This window comes from Lepidochelys kempii, chromosome 7 (genome assembly GCF_965140285.1).
Source record: "Lepidochelys kempii isolate rLepKem1 chromosome 7, rLepKem1.hap1, whole genome shotgun sequence".
Lineage (NCBI taxonomy): Eukaryota > Metazoa > Chordata > Testudines > Cheloniidae > Lepidochelys > Lepidochelys kempii.
The window spans coordinates 50,468,953-50,485,666 of NC_136386.1; the positions used below are offsets into that span (position 1 = coordinate 50,468,953).

The 16,714-nt window shown below is 54.5% G+C and overlaps 1 protein-coding gene across 2 annotated transcripts in view; it reads left to right on the plus strand.

The window, feature by feature from the left end:
* The window catches only part of BSN (bassoon presynaptic cytomatrix protein), a 464,919-nt gene that overhangs the window by 352,782 nt on the left and 95,423 nt on the right, over window positions 1-16,714 (plus strand). The gene's annotated exons all lie outside the window — the stretch shown is intronic.

A 16,714-nucleotide genomic window follows, 5' to 3' on the forward strand; every position in this document is an offset into this window, starting at 1 on the left:
GGACACCAGACCCAAACATCCAGGAGAGTCAACAACAGGCTGCAGAGAAGGGGAATGTCTTACGGTGACATTAGAGGCTGCTTCCCCTCTCACTCAGATGGTTCCCCCAGTGTAACTCCACTGACCTCAGCTGAGTTACTCCTGCTTTATGCAGTGTGACAAAGTTCCTACTCTACCTTGGTGGGTCTTGCGCTTGGCGGATTTGCCCACCTCGGAGATTCACAGCAGCCCTAAGACACCCTGGTTCGGTGTCAGATCAGGGGATATCCTGATCTGCTCATGTAGGTTATTGTCGCAGGACCCATGCCAGGGTCTTCTCTACCCCCAAATGCCCCCCAAAAAGGTGACTATGGGCAAGACTTAATACAGCATTCTGGTGTTTTTGAGGTACTAGGATCTGTTGTACCCTCTGCCCCTGTACTGGTGCAACCCGGTATAAGAGATTCTTCTTCATTATGAAGTAGGGTCCTGGTCCCTGGGTTTTCCCTTCCATGGGTATCCCATCTATTTCATTCACCTCCTTCCTAATGTTGTCGTACCTTGGGTCTGTAGCCTGGTCCCGTCCAAAATTTCCTTTCCCGGGGCTAATCTGCCCGAGATCTAGGGGGCCAGACTCTGTTGCCTCTACTGGTTCAGAGGCGTTAGGGTGTGGGTCAGACTCGGGTGCTTCTCCCTCCTGGGTGGCCTCCTTTTCAGCTGCTCAAGTCCGCCTACCTACGAGAGCAATCCTCTGGCTTTGGGCCAGTATTCGGGTTCCCAAGGCCTTTGCTGACCTCCTTTCCCTTTTCGGCTTTCTATCCTGTCTGGGAGTGGAGAACAAATCTGGGGATATCAGAAGATTGGGGGTTGACAGTCTACAGTGGATGCCTCACTTACTTCAGGGCTTCCCCCTTTTCCAATTCCCCTACCGGGAGTAAGTCTCCAAACCCTGGGAAGTCCCTCCCTATCAGCACCGGGTATGGGAGTTTAGGGACTACACCTGCTGCTACCTCGGTAGTGTTCCCCTGAATCTTGATTTTTACTGGGATGGTGGGGTAATAACCAACTGTCCCATGGACGCATGTTATCCCCGTACGCTTAGCCCACAGAAGCTGACTACACTTCACGAGCTTCCCCGAGACTAGTGTGATAGCACTCCCCGAATCAACCAGTGCCGTGGTCTCTACCCCATTTAGTTTCACTGGTCTGGTGTACATATGTGGGGTTAGTGAGACCCCCACAAGGTGGATTAGGGAGCATAGGTCTGCCCAGTTCCCCAGGTTACACTGCATAGGCTCCTAAGCATTGGGACACTGTGCAGCTACGTGTCCCCACTCCCCGCAGGCGTAACATCTGTATGGAGTCCGAGGCATTCCCCGGTCTCTTGGTTTGGGCAGTCTAACATCACGATCCTCTTCCACCTCAGTGCTCCGATTCTTTGTGGCTTCTGGTGGGCCTTCAGCCCCTCTCTTTTTCCACCTGGGCTCTCCTGGTGGCCAAGTCACCCGAGCTCCAGGGCTTGGTGCTGCTAGTTTAACCAGGGGTGCTTCTTCCTTAACTAGTCGGGTCAGCTCCTTCGCCGTCCTTCACCTCTCTACCAGTGCAACAACCTCGTCATAGGTGGAGGGTTCATTCTGGCTTACCCAGGCGTGAAGGTCTGGCAGTAACCCTCTCATGTACCGGTCGATGACAAGAAACTCTAGTATCTTCTCTGGACTCCAGGACTCAGTTCGTAACCACTTTCATGCGAGATGGATGAGGTCATATAATTGGGACCGTGGGGTTTTGTTTTCCTGGTACCTCTGCTCACGATATTGCTGGGACCACACTGCGGTCGTTACCCCAGATCTGGCCAGGATCTCTGCTTTCAGTTGGGGGTAGTCTGCCGCAGCCTCTTCAGGCAAATCATAGTAGGCCTTCTGGGCCTCCCCACACAGGAATGGAGCGAGGATGCCAGACCACTGTTCTTGGGGCCAAGCCTCCTGTAGGGCTGTCCTCTCAAAGGCCAGGAGGTACGCCTCTACATCATCCTCCAGTGTCATTTTCTGCAGCCAATTGCTGGCCCTCATGACCCGTGTCCCATCATGGCCGCGGTTCAGCTTTGTAAGGGCCTTTACCTCGTTTACCAGTTCCCGCAACATAGCACGGTCTTGAGCAACCTGGTCCATCAGCAGGCGATTAGTCCCTTGCTGTAGCCGCACTGCCTCCTGTTGGGCGGCTGCCTGGAAACGGGTAGCCTCCTGCTGGGCAGCTGTGGCTTGTATCAGAGCCCGCACTACATCCTCCATTGTGGTGGGGGGGGCCCTCTCCTCCTTTTTTTGTTTTTTGTTTTTTGGGGGGGTTGGGTTTTTTTTTTAAAATCACCCTCCTTCATCCACTGTGCTGCGCACACCAAATCCCACTGCTCACACCAGTTGTGACAAAGTTCCTCCTCTACCTTGGTGGGTCTTGCGCTTATTGGCAGATTTGCTCACCTCGGAGATTCACGGCAGCCCTAAGTTTGGCCTTTTTTGTGAACCCACAGTCCAGGTCAACTCCTCCTGTGTCTGACCAGGAGTTGGGAGGTTTGTGGGGAACCTGGGCCCACACTCTACTCCGGGTTCCAGCCCAGGGCCCTGTGGAATGCAGCTGTCTAGAGTGCCTCCTGGAACAGCTATGCGACAGCTACAACTCCCTGGGCTACTTCCCCATGGCATCCTCCCAACACCTTCTTTATCCTCATCTTAGGACCTTCCTCCTGGTGTCTGATAATGCTTGGTACTCCTCAGTCACAGAATCATAGAATATCAGGGTTGGAAGGGACCCCAGAAGGTCATCTAGTCCAACCCCCTGCTTGAAGCAGGAAGCAGGACCAATTCCCAAAACGTCCTCCAACAGTATGTGTTCTCACTCTCAGCTCCTAGTGCCTCCTGCTCCCAGCTCCTCACATGCACGCCACAAACTGAAGTGAGGTCCTTTTTAAACTCAGGAGCCCTGATTAGCCAGCCTTAATTGATTCTAGCAGCTTCTTGATTGGCTGCAGGTGTTCTAATCAGCCTGTCTGTCTTAATTGTTTCCAGAATGTTCCTGATTGTTCTGGAACCTTCCCTGTTGGGAAACGGAACGTCCTTTGCTTGCTCCTCAGCTATCTGCTTTCTATTCTTTCCTAAAGCCCCCTGGCCTGGATTTTTCTTACTTTTTGAACCTGCCTTCATTCCCCCCTCCGACTGGGCCAGACGCTTTTTGTTTTGGTTTGATTTTTTGTGCTTTTTTTTCTTGCCGTTTATGTGCTGGTCGGCCTCCAGCTTGCCGCCAGCACCCGCCCCCCCCCCCCCCAGTGCCTGCTTTCCGTCATAGCTATTTGCCTTAGCTGAACCCCCCGGAGGAGGGGGGGGAAGATTGCCGATTTTGTTATCCGGAGGGGGGAGTGGAAACCCCCAGACCCAGCCGTTTTGCTGTCTGTTTGGAATGCCTTTCTTATCTCGGCCCGCCGGAAGCCTTGGTACACAGCCAACAAGCCGGAGAAGAAATCACCCAGGGAAACTACAAATCATCGTAAAGGGGGCCGTAAGACTGAGTAATTTTTTGAATTATACTCTTGTGGGGGGGAGTTTGACTGTGTTTTAATTGCGTCTGTGGTGGCACAGGGGGTGTGGCATGGAGCTGCCCCCCGATCCATCGGTGCCCCTAACCCCCCCCACCATTACTACAACTGTCATGGCCCACCCGCCATCCGTCCCTGCTGGCAACCTGCCATCTACCTTCGGATCCAGCTGTTTGCTTTGAACTTTGCCTTTCGGACCGGACTTAACAGCCAACCAAACGAGACTCTTTGGACAAACGTGCGTGGGTCTACACACACCCCCCTCGGACTGCTTATCCCACAGCTTGCCCCTATCACCGGACCCCAATTTCTGTTATTTCCCCCCTCCCAGCCCAACCCATTTGGCATTTCCCCCCCACCCCACCTGCAGCCCAGCAGGAAGGAGCGGTTAATCTGCTTCCCCCTCCCCGCTCCTCCTTCCGGTGTCTCCCTGTCTCTCCCTGCTCACAATGGCAGGGAATGAGAGGGGCGAGGCCCCTCTAACAATATCAGCTGTCCCTCCCCCACCTCCCCCCCGCCCAACCCCCAAGGCCTCCCCCACCACTATTGTTAAAATACTTGCCACCCCCCCCACTGGGGCACCGGCAGCAGGAGGCACCGGGGTGATTACTGCTGCTGCTGCGCCCACCGCCCCCCCAGATTCTAGGAATCCCCCCCAGCTGGCCGGAAAGGCCAGGGCGGGAAGAAAGGAAAGGGCCCCACTAAAACCACTAGGCCCTCCATGGCAGGGGCTGCCCCCACAGCTGTGGCCTCATCATCGACCGTGGTGCCCCTCCCTGCATTTCCCTCCAACAGCTCTGCTAATGTCCCTCCCCCGGCCCCCAGGACGTATGCCCAGGCAGTGACAGGCTCCTCCCTGCCTGCCACCTTGTCATCTCGCCCACCCTTTGCCTCCGCTACCCTCACCAGCGGCCCAGGGCCCTTTCCCCACCTTGACCAGGAGGCACGGTGTCCGTTTACTCCTGGTGCCCGCCTCGCCCCACGTGGAGACATACGTGCAGGCGTTGGCGAAGGTGGTAGGACCCACGGCTATTGTGGCAGCCTCCAAGATGTATGGGAAGGTCGTTTTTTTCTTAGCTTCGGAGGCTGCCGCCCAGGAGGCGGTGGAGAGGGGCCTGGCGGTGGGGGAGGGTGTTTGTCCCCCTGGAGCCGCTAGAAGACCTGGGCGTTCGCCTCGTCCTCACCTCCATTCCTCCCTTTTTACCCAATGTTGCCCTGTTACCCGCTCTCTCCACCCTGGGGAAACTTGTCTCTGTCATCAGCCTTCTCCCGTTGGGCTGCAAGGACCCCACCCTCCGTCACGTCCTTTCGTTCCGCCAGCAAGTGCAGCTTCTACCGCCGGCGGGGGCACGTGACGGAGAGGCGCTCGAGGGGTCTTTCCTAGTCCCCTACCAGGGAGCCCGCTATCGGGTCTTTTACTCCACCAGAGAGGCCCGGTGCTACCTCTGCCACTCAGTGGGGCATGTCCGCAGAGACTGCCCTTTGGCCCGGGGGGGGAGGGGCACCCAAGACCCCCGAGACCCGGCAGGACATCGGCCCCGTCGTTGCCGACGCCCCTGGCTGCCCGGCACCTGAAACCAACCCTGCTCCTACTCAACCCATTGCTGCTCCCATCTGGGCCCAAGAGATACCTTCCCTACAATGCCTGGGCGAGCAAGGGAGTTCCACCCTTGCTATTACCAATCTGGCAGAGCCTATGGAGGAGGGTGTGGCAAGGATATTACCGGGTACAGGAGAGGGCCCGCCCCAAGGAGAACCCCCTGCCCCTCATGCTGCCTCACTGCTACCCCCCAGAATCCCTGAACCATCGCCTCCGCCCCCCGACGCAACCCCTGATAACCAACCCCCAGATGACACTATGGAGGGCTGGACCCTAGTCCAGGGGAAGCGAGGCAAGCAGAAGGCTCGAGCTCCGCTGCATCCATCCAACGCGGAAGCCCCCCGGAAGACGAGGAAAGGAGGCACTGATATTGAGCCTCCCGCTACGGCCACGAGTGAGATCCATCCGCTGGTGTCGGGAGGGGAAGACGGACTGGCATTGGAGGGCAGAATCCCCCCTCCACAGGAGACCCTCCCCTCTGAGACTCCTGAGGATGCCCCTTCTGCCCGGATACCACTCGAACACCCCGCGGACCCCGAGGCGACCGTCGAGGCAGGCCCTAGAGGAGAGGCCCCCGGGGTAGCAGGAGCTGGCCTCTCCGCCGTGTATGCGGAGATTGAGGCCCTAGATTTGACCCTGGTCACCCAGGGAGAGGATGATCTACTGCCGGCTGGCCTCGAGCTGGGCAACCTTACCCCAGCCCCCCTTTCCCCATGCTCCCTCCCCCTAATTGCCTTCCCGGACGAGCACCCTGCAGAAGGTGGTCCACCACCTGATACCATGGCCGCCAAGACCACCACGGAGCCAGCGCCTAGCATTATTGGGAGCCCCCTCCCTTACCCCTTAACCCTTGACTCTGCTCAGGAGGCACTTTCCTTTAGCTGCTTGCCTCCTGAACCCCAGAGCCTTACCCCTGCCCCCACCCCTGTCCCTGCCCAATTCCCCTCCTCCTGCAATGCTAATGCCGCCCCTGGGGTTATTTCCTTCCCGCCTTTCGCAGATTCCCCCCAGGGAGCAGTCTTTGCACTTTCTAGTCGCAACCCATTAGGAGTTGCAATTTTTTCCCTGCCATCCCCCTCCACCCCAAGGTGTGAAATGAATTTAATAACCCCAGCCTGTCAGACGCCCCGTCGGTGGTCCGCACCTTGTCTACCTGCCTTAGCAGACCACGAGGCTGTATTAAGAGCCCCACCAGGGAATACCCCAGAAATCGTAACCCCACCCCCCCATGAGCTGCGGCATGCACTACGGAAGTTCCTAGAACACACCCGTGGCGCCCGCAATAGGGTACAGCTGGCTCTTCAGCTATGGGGGGACTTTGACCAAATCCTCCAGGCCACAAGGGCCCCTATACAGGAGGGCAGGGGGCAAGGAAGGCACGGTGCTGCGGCCTACGAGCAAGCCCGCTGCTTCCGAAACGATCTACTCATCCACAGGATGAGTCACTGGTTGCTGTGCAACCCGCCGGGGGCCCTGAACACCCCCACCAACAAGAAACCCCCACCCCCCAGCCCTCCGCATGACGCCTCTTACTATTGCAACCCTGAATACCAGGAGCTGTAGGATGGCTCTCTGCAGGTCCCAGGTGCTCTCTTACCTTCGGGAAGGGGGGTATTCTGTAGTTTTCCTGCAGGAGACCCATACGGACCCGACCGCCGAGGACAGGTGGCGGCTGGAGTGGGGGGACGGGGTATACTTTAGCCACTCCACGACTTGGCAAGCTGGAGTGGCGACCCTATTCTCCCCCAACCTACAGCCCGAGGTGCTAGGGGTTACTGAGGCTGTGGTGGGCCACCTGCTGCACCTTTGAGTCCGTATGGAGGGGCTCGTGGTCAACCTTGTCAACATCTATGCCCCGCAAATGAGCCCAAAGCGGCCACAATTCTATCAGCGGGTGTCCGACTTTCTCGGCACCCTAGATTCGCACGAGTGCCTGGTCCTGGGAGGGGACTTTAACACCACCCTCGAGGAACAGGACCGCTCAGGGGCCGAGCCGAGCCCAGCCGCCGCGAACATTCTCCGAGGAATAGTCGAACATCACTCCCTAGTGGACGTCTGGCGTGACCATCACCCAGATGACACTTCCACGTTCACTTTTGTCCGGGTGGAGGCCCATCGGTCACACCACTCTTGGTTAGACCATATTTACTTATCCCGTTTCCATCTTTCACAAGCCCACTCCTCCACCATTCGGCCAGCCCCATTCTCCGACCATCATTTAGCCACCATAACGGTCTCCCTCCATGCAGAGAGACCGGGGCCGGCCTATTGGCACTTTAACAACAGCCTGTTGGGGGACGAGAGCTTCGTGACGTCCTTCCGGGAGTTTTGGCTGGCCTTGCGAGAGCAGTGGCATGCCTTTCCCTCGGTGCAGCGATGGTGGGATCTAGGGAAGGTGCGCGCCAAGCTCTTCTGCCGTGACTACACTCAGGGCACCAGCTGACAGAGAAATGCAGCGATAGAGCAGTTGGAACGGGAGGTCTTAGAGATGGAGAGGCGCCTGGCCGCCAACCCCGAGGACCCGTCCCTCTGCAGAGCGTGCCGGGAGAAGCGGGAGGAGCTCCGGGCCCTCGAGGACCACCGGCCCCGAGGTGCCTTCGTTCGGTCCCGCATCCACCTCCTTCGGGACATGGACCGCGGCTCCTGCTTCTTCTATGCCCTGGAGAAAACGAGGGGGGCCAAGAAACACGTCACCTGCCTTCTAGCGGAAGACGGCACCCCCCTCACGGATCCGGAGGAGATGTGTGGGAGGGCCCATGACTTCTACACAAGCCTTTTCTCCCCGGATCCGACCGATCTTGGCGCTTGCGGGGTGCTCTGGGAGGAACTCCCCACAGTCAGCGTGGGCGACCGAGACCGGCTAGAGCTGCCTCTCACCCTGGCCGAGTTCTCGGAAACCCTCCGTCGCATGCCCACCAATAAATCTCCGGGCATGGACGGGCTGACTGGGGAGTTTTACCGCGCGTTCTGGGACATCCTCGGCCCAGACCTAGTCACTGTCTGGGCTGAGTCCTTGCAGAGCGGGGTCCTCCCTCTGTCGTGCAACAAGGTGCTCGCCTTGTTGCCGAAGAAGGGGGACCTCCGCGATCTACGAAACTGGCGTCCCGTCTCACTCCTTAGCACGGATTACAAAATCGTAGCGAAAGCAATCGCGCTGCGGCTAGGGTCCGTGATGGTGGACGTGATCCACCCAGACCAGACCTATACTGTCCCGGGTCGCAGCATTTTTGACAACCTATTTCTAGTCCGAGACCTTTTGGAACTCGGGCGGAGAGATGGTCTGTCGTTCGCTCTCCTGTCTCTTGATCAGGAGAAGGCGTTCGATAGAGTAGACCATGGGTACCTCCTGAGCACTCTGCAGGCGTTTGGATTCGGACCTCTGTGAGTTTTCTCCAGGTCCTGTATGCCTCCGTGGAGTGTTTGGTTAGGCTCAACTGGACCCTGACCGAACCAGTCAGCTTCGGGCGAGGGGTGTGGCAGGGGTGCCCCCTCTCGGGCCAGCTGTATGCTCTGGTGATCGAGCCTTTCCTCTGTCTCCTCCGCAGGAGGTTGACAGGGTTGGTGCTGCGGGAGCCAGAGCTGCGGCTGGTCCTGTTGGCGTACGCCAATGACGTACTCCTCGTGGTCCAGGACCCGGGCGACTTGGCGCGAGTGGAGGCATGCCAGGCCATCTATTCGGCAGCCTCCTCCGCCCGAGTCAACTGGGTCAAGAGCTCTGGCTTGGCGGTGGGGGACTGGCGGCAGGTAAGCTCCCTCCCACCTGCGCTTCAGACCATCCGGTGGAGTGCGGGTCCACTGCTCTATCTCAGCGTTTACCTTTCCACCACGCACCCTTCCCCGCAGGAGAACTGGCAAAATTTAGAGGGCGGGGTGATAGAGCGGATCCGGAAATGGACGAGGCTCCTCCGATGTCTCTCCCTCCAAGGGAGAGCACTGGTGCTTAACCAACTAGTCCTGTCCACACTCTGGTACCGGCTCAACACCCTGGCCCCAGCCCCAGGTTTCCTGACCCACCTCCGGAGATTGATTCTAGAGTTATTTTCGTCAGGAATGCACTGGGCCCCTGTTGGAGTTCTTCATTTACCCCTGAAGGAAGGAGGGCAGGGCCTGAAGTGTCTGTACACTCAGGTCCGCGTTTTCTGCCTCCAGACCCTGCAAAGGCTCCTTTATAGTGCAGGTAGTTCAACGTGGAGCATATTGGCACACACCTTCCTGCGCCGCTTCCAAGGGCTCCGATACGACCGGCAGCTCTTTTATCTTTGTCCGAGAGGTTTTCCACGAGACCTCTCCGGGCTGCCGGTCTTCTACCAAGACCTCCTCCGGACCTGGAAACTGTTTCTAATGACCAGGTCCGTGGCGGCCACCGTGGGAGCAGATCTCCTCATGGAGCCCCTGCTACACAATCCCCAACTCCGTGTGCAGGTGGCAGAGTCCCGCTCGGTGCACCAGAGGTTGGTCCTGGCGGAAGTCACGAGGGTCGGAGACCTCCTGGACTACGACCGGAGAGCCTGGCTGGATCCCCTGACGCTTGCTCGGCGCATGGGACTCCCCAGTCCTCATACCCCCCAGCGCGTACTTCAGGAGGTGAAGGCCGCCTTGACCCCCTCTGCTCGGGCTTATGTCAACCGAGCCTTGCGCGAGGGCGCACCCCACCCATCCTCTACCCCAGGCCCGCCGGACCTTTCCATTGGGCCCCTACCCTGCCGATCCCAACAAACCCCTCACCTTTTCACTGCAAGCCGTCTGCATGAACTGCAGCCAGTCAGTTTTCAAATCGCACCATGAAATATCTATACACACTCACGCTTCACACCCTTCACGCCCACACCCTGGTGTCCCACCCCGATACAAAGTGGCGGGACCTCCTGCCACCTTTGGAGGGTGAGCAACCTCAGTGGGCCAGCCTGTATTCCACCTTGGTCCCAAGGCCCGTCGGGGACATCAGTTGGCGGCTCCTTCACAGAGCTGTGAGCACGGACGTGTTTCTGGCACGGTTTACCCCCATCCCAGATACTTGCCCTTTTTGTAATGTGAGGGAAACCCTGGCGCACGTATATCTAGAGTGTGCCAGATTGCAGCCCCTTTTCCGGCTCCTCACAAATATTCTCTTGCGCTTTTGGCTTCATTTCTCCCCTCACCTTTTTATCTATACACTCCCCATCCGTGGCCCCACAAAATCGCGACATATCCTGGTTAACCTCCTCCTAGCCTTGGCTAAAACAGCCATTTATAAAACCAGAGAGGGGAGGTTGGCCCATGAAGCGTCCTGCAATTGTAGGGCCTTTTTCGATCCTCAGTACATTCACGTATCCGGGCAGAGTTCCTCTGGGCAGCGTCCACCGACTCCCTTGACACCTTCGAGGAGCGGTGGGCGCTGTCCGGGGTTCTCTCCTCGGTGACCCCGTCCAGTTCCCTCCATCTGACCCTTTGATTAAGGGGAAGAGCGAGAGACACCAGCCCCAGCCGTTGCCGCTGTGGATACCATCATTACTGTCATCTAGGAGGGGTCCTATAATACATGGGTGTCTACCCTCCCACCCCCAAACCGCCCACCCTGCAGCCATGCCCATCTTGCTGGGCACTCTCAGGAGAGGGATAATCAGTGACACTGGGCGCGGCCCTAGGTAACTTGAGGGGGTGGAAGACCATGAGTGTCGAGGAAGCCCCCCCGCTCTAGGCCACCAGGTAACTCAGGAGGGTGGAAGACCACAAGTGTCGAGGAAGCCCCCCCGCTCTGGGCCCAGGCTAGCCTGAACACTTCTCCCTCCTGAAAGCTGCTGTGTTATACCTTCTGTTTGCGTTATTTTGTTGCATAGTTTGTTTTGTTTTCTTTAGTAACTCTTTGCAAGTGTTACACAATAAAATTCTTTTCTGTTTCAAAAAAAAACCTTCCCTGTTACCTTACCCAGGGAAAAGGGACCTACTCAACCTGGGGCTAATATATCTGCCTTCTATCACTCTCCTGTAGCCATCTGGCCTGACCCTGTCACAGCGGGTGTTGGGAATTGGGCCCAATGTTTCAACAGTGAAAGAATTCCAGGTAGATGAAGTTATACAAATGAAAGAGTCACTAGCAGCTGCTGCGTGGGGAGCTGAATGATGGGCCAGAGGGCAGGTCAGTACCAGACCGGGAGGGTACTGAAGAGCGAATGGGGGAGAAAGTCCCTGGGAGCATTGAATACCCAAGAGCCACGTGGAATTGGCTGCAGAACTGGCTGGGAAGGGTGGATGGTCTGTGTGGTGCCAAATGGGCTGAAGGGCTAAGCTCTCATTTCTGAGAGCAGGAGACTAGTCTGGCTGCAGCCACCTCCTGGAGCAGAGATTTTGGAAGAGCACAGGAAGGGAATTGCAGTCATAGAGGTGGGAAATGATGCCAGCACAGAGAGGGGTGACTAAGGGTGTCAACTGAGCCTGCTCAGGGAGGGGTAAACTCCAGGAGGATCCTAGACAGCTGTGACTTACCAATAGGAAGCTCTGGGGACGCCAGGATTTCTGGCCTGGGCGTGAGTTAAGGGCTGGGCTAAAGAGAACTTATTACCTGGAAGGAGCAATACAGTCTTTGGGCCTGAGACTGATGGTGCTTGCCCTGCTATGAATCAGGAGTAATGTCAATGAGGTCAGAGCACTTACATGGTGTAAAATTGGTACAGGGAAGCCCCTTGAAGCACTCTCTTGGAAGTCATGCTAGTGCTGGCAGGAGATGAAGTGGAGTAAAGAATGAGTCAGAGGAGGTGGGGCACTGGGTGTCCTCCCCACAGAGGTGCCCCAGCATGAGACAATAGCTGGAGGTGAGAGCCCGGGACTGGGACCTGATGCACGTCCTAATGGCAGAGTCAGGGTCAGCCCAGGCATGAACGTACTGCTGACAGCTGCATGCTGAGCAGCAGAGAAAGCTGTGTGAGTTGGTGCGTTGTTACACATGCCTGCTGCTTCCCCAGGCAGCACTCCAGTGAAGCAGAGCTGTCTCCTGGGCAAACACTAAGGAAACCAACTTCACAAAGGCCTCCTTGCACAGATGGCTGTTGAGACGTCTTTAGTTGAATAACTTCTGTCTGCAAACAGATCAGGGTCACTCTGGGGTAGCTGGGGGTCACCTCTTTTCACAAGTTACAGGTTGGGTCCCAGGTGGTCCATGTTCCACACCTGTTTGGGATCCCAGCTTCAGAGTCCTTCCATGTCCTTCCAGAGTCCTTCCATCGTGCCTAATTGTGGTGTCAATGAAACTGGGTTTATTTCTGTCAGTGGTTGACGAGGATCCTGCATTACTTTCCTGGGATCACCTTGATTTTTCAGAGTGCTTTGCAGAACTCTCAGTCACTGAAATTAACAGCCATTCAATGGCTTCTGTCCCCAGAGGATACTGCTAGTGAACCCTGCTTTCACTGCTTTTTTGTCCAGCTGTGCAGGCATCCAAGGCACAAGAACAGAGATCTTCAACCTCTCACTTTGCAGGGCAGCAGAACTAGTCCCTTCCTGAACTCAGATCTAATTACAGGTTCTCCAAGTTCTATTTGAAGATTAAAAAGTTCAGTTCTGAGGCTGGGCTTGCAGCTACCGCAGAGTTTACTGATAAACACAGCACTCAGCTGAGCAGCAGTTGAATTTATCAAATGGCCTTTTGGACCATTTGCAGCTCTAGGGAGTTTGGCATGAAGAAGGGAGGCAGGGTTTGTATTACAGGCAAAATACTATCTTTGTCAGACAAAGAAAATGTCCATCATCAGGCACTGGCAAAGAAGGAGAGCAGGTGGGACTGGCCCCAACAGTACCAGAAATTGTATGTAACAACACAGCTGGCCCAGGGGTCAGGACTGTCCTGCTCCTCTCTGTCAGCTATAGGGAGGTATTGTTAAATTATTGCTGAGTCCCCAGGGCAGGAGAAGCCCTAACGCCACCTTGAACATAGGCAGCCCTCTAGAGAGAGAGCTAATATCTCAGGTAGACAGGCTCTGGGGGGAGCCACAGCCAGCCTTGGGGAAAAGGAGACCCCTGGGTGATGGGGGGGGGGTCCTTTCAGAGTGTATCATTTGTGTGAGGCCCAAAATCAGGGTTACGGCAGCTGCCCTCAAGGAACTCCTGGAGCATTCGAAATAATTGCATATGAAGAGGCGATTTATTTCAGGGGGGAGGAAACGCTTCCAGTTTTGAATGGCTCTGATTTAATGCTCATAAAAGCATCAAGCCAATAGCACTTGGTCCATAGCCAGGGTTGATGCCAGCAGGTCAGGGCAGCATTTCCCCTCACAAGGAAGCCTTGCTGATGCCCTGTCATCCTGGCCTGCTGCCTCCCTCCCCATTTCCAGCCTTAGGCTCTGACACCCTGTGCTCCTCCAATTAGAGGCCTGCTCGGAAGAGAGAGGCCTGATCTTGCTAAATTATGTGGGAGTTCTATGATGTGCATAAACACCTATGGAGGACTGTAATCCCCATACATGTGACCTGAGACAGGGTTTGTATCTAGCTTTCTATCTGGAGAACACTTACACACTAACCCAAAGCGCTCCCTGTTCCCCCTCAAGTTGTGGTTGTTTGCCATGTGTGTAGACCATTTGGAGACAGTTGACCTGGAACTCTTCCTCAGCACTCCTCCAGGTGACTAGAAAGTTTCCTAGTATTATAATAGCCATTGGCCATGATCTTTGAAAACTCATGGCAATCGGGGGAGGTCCTGGATGACTGTAAAAAGGCTAATGTAATGCCCATCTTTAAGAAAGGGAAGGAGGAGGATCCAGGGAACTGCAGGCCAGTCAGCCTCACCTCAGTTCCTGGAAAATTTATGGAACAGGTCCTCAAGGAATCAATTTTGAAGCACTTAGAGGAGAGGAAAGTGATCAGGAACAGTCAGCATGGATTCACCAAGGGCAAGTCATGCCTGACTAATCTAATTGCCTTCTATGATGAGATAACTGGCTTGGTGGATGAGGGGAAAGCAGTGGACGTGTTATTCCTTGACTTTAGCAAAGCTTTTGATATGGTCTCCTACAGTATTCTTGCCAGCAAGTTAAAGACGTATGCACTGGATGAATGGACTATAAGGTGGGTAGAAAGTTGGCTAGATCGTCGGGCTCAATGGGTAGTGATCAATGGCTCCATGTCTAGTTGGCAGCCAGTATCAAGCAGAGTGCCCCAAGGGTCGGTCCTGGGGCCGGTTTTGTTCAATATCTTCATAAATGATCTGGAGGATGGTGTGGATTGCACCCTCAGCAAGTTTGCAGACGACACTAAACTGGGAGGAGTGGTAGATACGCTGGAGGGTAGGGATAGGATACAGAGGGCCCTAGACAAATTGGAGGATTGGGCCAAAAGAAATCTGATGAGGTTTAACAAGGACAAGTGCAGAGTCCTGCACTTAGGACGGAAGAATCCAATGCACTGCTTCAGACTAGGGACCGAATGGCTAGGCAGCAGTTCTGCAGAAAAGGACCTAGGGGTCTGTGGACGAGAAGCTGGATATGAGTCAACAGTGTGCCCTTGTTGCCAAGAAGGCCAATGGCATTTTGGGCTGTATAAGTAAGAGCATTGCCAGCAAATCTAGGAATGTGATCATTCCCCTCTATTTGGCATTGGTGAGGCCTCATCTGGAGTACTGTGTCCCATTTTGGGCCCCACACTACAAGAAGGATGTGGACAAATTGGAAAGAGTCCAGCGGAGAGCAACAAAAATTATTAAGGGGCTGAAGCACATGATTTATGAGGAGAGGCTGAGGGAACTGGGATTATTTAGTCTACAGAAGAGAAGAATGAGGGGGAATTTGACAGCTGCTTTCAACTACTTGGAAGGGGGTTCCAAAGAGGATGGATCTAGACTGTTCTCAGTGGTAGCAGATGACAGAACAAGGAGTAATGATCTCAAGTTGCAGTGGGGGAGGTTTAGGTTGGATATTAGGAAAAACGTGTTCACTAGGAGGGTGGTGAAGCAGTGGAATGCGTTACCTAGGGAGGTGGTGAAATCTCCTTCCTTAGAGGTTTTTAAGGTCAGGCTTGACAAAGGCCTGGCTGGGATGATTTAGTTGGGGATTGGTCCTGCTTTGAGCAGGGGGTTGGACTAGATGAACTCCTAAGGTCCCTAGCAACCCTAATATTCTGATTGTATTTATTTACATACAGAAACTAAATTAATAGAACTCAGTTTCTGAAATGTATTTACACTTCAGTTGAGTAACCCATCCCCCTTTTGTTAATGTAGCCCTTTGTAATATATTCATATTGGATGGACTGTGTGTTAACTGTTCTTACATACCAGAGAATGTTCGCTTTTAGAAAAGCTGATTTTAGTTTAATCTGGGAAGTATTTTTACTAATGTTCTTATAAATTGCTTATAACCCATTCCTAGAGCCTGGAGGGCAGCTAGTGACCATCCCGGGCCAGAGTTACAAAGTTAAGCACATGTAAATATTTGAGTGTGCCAGTTCCAGATGCATGCACACAGATCAGATATTGGTACATGCCCACAGACAGTGAGGTACCTAACTGGCCAGGTACTCAGGCAAACACATCTGGATTCTTGGTGTGCATGAATGCATACTGCTAACTTCATGAGTTGTTCCTTCCTCAGTACTGGCCAAGTGTTGGTAAGTTAACATAGGAGAGTGTTATTGAAATCATGTTGGTAGCAGGCCTGTTTACTAGCTCTGGGCAATCACCAAACCAAATTCCTAGTAAACCATGGTGTTAATTCTCCAGGCTGCCCGAGAACAGAACACAGTGAAAATGACACAGATGGGCTTTAAAGGGCCTAAACCACCTTCTGGTTACAAAGCTAGAAGCCTTATTTGTACTACATGTCAAGCTTGTGGAGCCCTGAGAGCAGCCTCGGGCAAGCCAGCTGACATTCTTTAAACTGAGGGAATGGTGTCTAAACTCTGGGATTGGAAATGCAGAATACAGCCTTCCAATCTTGCAGGGGTAGCTCTTTGGATTTCCCCTGCCCTGCACTCAGATCTCAGCAAGCACATTTCTGTGGGACTCAGCTCAGGGAGAGGGTTGGAGTACGGGGTCAGGTGCAGGCTATCCATTGGTATCATTGATAAAAATACACAAAGTGAAGTGGATGCATTAGAAATGCAAAAACTGATGTACAATGGAAATGATCCACTGAGTCTGTTCTGAGACAAAGCCAGGAGAAATCCTTCTACTGAAGCTTCTTTTCAGTCTCCATATGCCTGTTTATAAGTTTGCAAAATGTTTGCCCTTTGAAACAATTTAATGACATTTCCAAACTTCCTGATGAAATGTTGTCCGTGCCCCCCCGGCCCCATTCCCTACTAGCTCTGGGTTCGTGGAAAAGCCCAAAGTCACCCTTGTCAACTGCTTACAGCCATCAGAGGAGGAGGTGATTGGGCTCATTGGTGGGAGCCAGAAGGCCGAGCCCTGTGCTCTTCTTGCCACTCAGGGCTTATCTACATGGGCAGTTTGTAGTAAGCTGGGTGTAAAGCTGCTGCACAGTAGCCTGCCATATACTGACTGTTCTGGGGCCCTGCTGATGTGCACTGACAATTCATTAATGTACTTTGATCTAGTCCTGCTTCAAAGAGGGCTAAATCAAAGCACA